At 39.5% G+C, this 4,465-nt stretch overlaps 1 non-coding gene across 1 annotated transcript; it reads right to left on the bottom strand.

Moving 5' to 3' along the window:
- Nucleotides 1-1,091: 1,091 nt before the first annotated feature.
- Nucleotides 1,092-1,197, bottom strand: LOC129401336 (U6 spliceosomal RNA). The gene has a single exon (XR_008628266.1). It is a non-coding gene; the product is annotated as a U6 spliceosomal RNA (small nuclear RNA).
- Nucleotides 1,198-4,465: the final 3,268 nt, after the last annotated feature.

The raw sequence follows: 4,465 nt of genomic DNA, 5'->3' as shown, positions 1-4,465 counted from the left end.
TCATTTCGACTATACTTTTTTGCTTCTCTGGGATGTATACCCAGCAGTGGTATTGTTGGATCAAATGGGAGTTCAACTTCTAATTTTTTGAGAAGCGACCATATTGTTTTCCAAAAGGGCTGAACCAGTTGCATTCCTACCAGCAATGTAGAAAAATCCCTTTCTCCCCACATCCTTTCCAACAGTGGTTGCTTTTGTTCTTTTGGATGTGTGCCAGTCTCTGTTGTGTGAGGTGGTATCTCATAGTTGTTTTGATCTGCATCTCCCTGATGATTAGTGATGTAGAGCACTTTTTAATGTGTCTTTTGGCCATTCGTATCTCTTCCTTGGGAAAATTTCTGTTCATTTCTTCGCCCCATTTTTTGATGGGGTTGGATGTTTTCTTCTTGTAGAGTTCAACCAGTGCATTATATACCCTTGATATAAACCCCTCATCAGATGGGTATTGGGTGAATATCCTTTCCATTCTGTAGATTGTCTTTGTATTCTGGTCACTGTATCTTTTGCGGTGCAGAAGCTTTTTAGTTTAATGTAGTCCCATTTGTTGATCTCTGTTTCCACTTGGTTGGCCAGTGGTGTATCATCTTTGAAGATACCTTTATCTTAAATATCGTGGAGGGTTTTGCCGACCTGGTCCTCAATGTACCTTATGGTTTGTGGTCTGATGTTGAGGTCTTTAATCCATTTTGATCTGACTTTTGTGCATGGTGTCAGGTCGAGGTCTAAGCCCATTTTTTTTGCATGTGGTTGCCCAGTTGTGCCAGCACCATTTGTTAAAGAAGCTTTCCTTGCTCCACTTCACATCTCTTGCTCCCTTATCAAAGATTAGATGATCATACATGTGGGGTTGTGTGTAGGGATATTCCACCCTGTTCCACTGGTCTGCAGCTCTGCCTTTGTTTCAGTACCATCCTGTTTTAATTGTTAACACTTTGTAGTAAAGTTTAAGGTTGGGGAGGGTGATGCCTCCCATTGTCTTTCTCAAGAATTGTTTTAGCTATCCGTGGGCGTTTGTTGTTCCATATGAATTTTAGGATTGCTTGATCCATTTCTTTGAAGAATGTCATGGATATCTTTATAGGGATCGCGTTAAAAATATGGAATGTTTCACGAATTTGCGTGTCATCCTGTGTAGGGGCCATGCTAATATTCTCTGTATCATTCCAATTTTAGTATATTTGCTGCCGAAGTGAGCACATTAGTATTAGAATTAGTTTTCTTTGAACTAAATTTTAGCCACTTTTATTCTTGAAATATGGTTTAACCCTAACAGAAAGCAGGGATTAGACAGTCAATTCACATTAAATAAGAAAAACAAAGTAAGATAATTTGAAAATTTTATTGTAGGAATGTATGACAAAAATATCACTATTCTGTAATGTAGACTGAAATGGGCTAAAGTCACCAATTTAAAACTTACTCAATGGTGAAAAAATTTTTAATGTGACATATTTTATACAAACTACAGTGTTGAATTCAATTGATTTAATTTAAGTGTAATCATTTTTTCATTTGAGCACTGAAAATCTATTACCTTGTCTACTCACTGGTTTTCCTTTTGATCAAAAGCTGAAATCTCTCCCACATTTTGACTGCTAGAGGAGGAGACCGCTTTAGGGAATAGCTTAGCAATAGCCACTTTTAACAACACACTTAAACATTGAGCAAGACTTTTTCACTTCTTACTCCTCTTTCCTTAAAAATTATAAGAAAGAAAATGAATTTAGGGCAGGGCAGGGGAGAGAGGACAGGGGTTTAGTTGTCTGACTTGTGAGTATTGGACCTGTTTTGAATCACACACCACCATGTATGGTTTCCTAATCACTGTGAGAGCCAGGTGTAAGCAGAGCACAACCAGGTGTGCCTGACGCACTCGGCAGGGCATGGGGAGTGGAGTAGGGAAGATGGAGAGAGAGAAACGGACAGACAGACAGACAGACAGACAGATAGAGACAGAGACAGAGATAGAGGGAGGGGGAGAGAGAGGGGAGGGAGTAAGAGGGGAGGAGAGGAGAGAGGGGGAGAGGGAGAGGAGAGGAGAAAGAGGGAGAGAGAGGGAGAAAAAAAGAGGGGGGTGAGAATGAGAGATAGAGAGAATTTGATTTCAAGGAGTCATGAGTCACTTAAGCTAAGGTAAGGTAGAGAATATCCAAGCCAAACTTGAAGACTGACAAATGAACAGAAGTAGATACTGGTCTCACAGAAGTTGAAAACCTGTTCAGAAATTAACTTAATATATGTTGGTCTGAGTTTACGTGCTTGTCATTTCTATCTATCCTCTTACATGATCCACTTGCCTGTTGTATCCATAAAAATGGATTCCTCTGTTTATTTATCACCAGAAAATGACTAAAAGGTAGCAATCTTAACCCAGAGATCCATTATTTGGCTAGCATCCATCATTAATTCTCAGTTTATGTAGTTCTTAAGAGAAACAAGCAGATTGATCCAGTGCTGCCTATCAAATCTTGTGGATTATGTGTTCTTAATAATAGAGCCAGCAATGTTCAAAACTGGCACATCAGGACAGTCAAATTTAGAAATTATAAATATGGTAGATGTTCTGCAATAAACCATAAATGAGGCAGAAAAATACATTTATGTAACTGGAACATTGCTGTCATTCATGCCTGCATACACGGCAAATGAAATATTGCTCATGTTTCCTTTATTTTTTTAATTTTCCACTGCTCTGTGTTTTAATTATCTTTTAAGCTAATTTAGATTAACATTTAAATGGCTTTGAAATTACTATTTTTAGTTCCATGTATGGTTAAACTGCATCTTCTTCATTACACATTATTTTTTTCATTACACTGCCCACAAGCTATGTAAAGTTGACATACTGTCACTGTATCACTGTCATCCTGTTGTTCATGGATTTGCTAGAGCAGGCACCAGTAACGTTTTCATTCGTCTCTGTCGCATGCTAATGTAGCCCGATGGTGTACTGGGGGCTCTTTTAGGATCAGGGTAATTAGGACTGTCGTTACTGTTTTTTTGCATATTGAGTATGCCATGGGTAGCTTGCCAGGCTCTGCCGTGCAGGCAGGCTACTCTCTGTAGCTTGCCAGGCTCTCCAAGAGGGATGGAGACTTTTGTGGCAGCCTCTAATCATCTTTACAGGTGTTCCTGGTCTACCGAATGTAAGCTTTTGGTCAACTGGCATGTTGTAATGATCTTCACACTGACAGACACATACCTGCCTGCTTTTCTGGGCAGCACCTGGGACATCTGCGGCCTCCAGTTGATCACCTTGAGGTTGATCTCCTTGAGGTTGATGGAGTAAGCCTGGAGGTTGTTGAGCAGCTGGCAGAGTAGGACCCTATCACAGACGGTCTGTGCCAGATCGAACACCTGTGCGGAGTCTCAGGTCACCTAATGGTTGGCTGACAGCACCTCACAGTGGATAAGCCACTGTCCATACTGCCGCCATGGGTCTATGTCTGATAGAGCTGTGACTCAGCTCAGCTGGGGCAGGTGGTGACACTGTGGCAGCCACCATGGTTTTTCTGTGCCTTGCCAATGCTATTCTGTCCAAATCTTGCAAGACAGCCATAAATTTCTATTAGGAATAACCCGTAGAGTTCAGCAGGGATCATGCATAGAGTTCTATGCCTGGTGTGCTGAACCAGAATGACACTGCAAGACCTGCCCACTGGAATGTCTTACTGGCTGCAGATGATGTTAGCCTCCCATTCCTTGCCCTTCAGCCAAGCAGGCCCAGTTTCTAACTCTGTCACTGCATATCCTAATCTCCACCAGGAGTCATACCCAAGCACAGAGCCAGGAATTCTGGGTTCAGGGTGCTCCAAATCAAAAAGAGAGGAGGGGGAGATAGACGAGACAGAAAGAAGACAGGATGTATTAGTTACCAACATTATATCAGTTATCACAGATCTTATAGATATCAGAATGGTAGTTGGTTGGGCCTAGAGCACAGCAGACAGGGAAGTTGTTCATAGGACCTGGCAGATCCAAGTTGACGTACAATAATTTTAAATTATTATTAAAATGTAATACTTATAAAGCCTTAGTCTGTATCTTGTCTGTGTTGCTCTCTCTCCCAACAACAATAATAATGATATGAAAGTTCTATGTACAATGAACTAGTTGTAGCTATCAACTTTATGGAATATTTCTCCATTTGAAATATTCTCTCTTCAGAACAGAAACATAACCAAAATCTTCTGCTTTCTTTATCATACAAACCATCCTTTTCAGATCTACATGGCTATATTTATAATTTAAATCTTCTCATGTTACATATAAATCATAACTATAATTTAAAATAAATTTAGATTATTAATAATGAATGTTAAATAGATTTTATTTTATTATATTTTTATACAGCTAAGGTTTGGACCCAGGGATTTAATCATGGAAATCACAACAGTTATTTGTATTTTAATTATACTATTTAAAATTATATTGTGTAAGAATACATGCTTCTATAAAAGTATTT

This window comes from Sorex araneus, chromosome 1, assembly GCF_027595985.1.
Source record: "Sorex araneus isolate mSorAra2 chromosome 1, mSorAra2.pri, whole genome shotgun sequence".
NCBI lineage: Eukaryota > Metazoa > Chordata > Mammalia > Eulipotyphla > Soricidae > Sorex > Sorex araneus.
The sequence above is the reverse complement of the archived record's forward strand: the minus strand, read 5'-3'. Positions and strand labels throughout refer to the sequence as shown.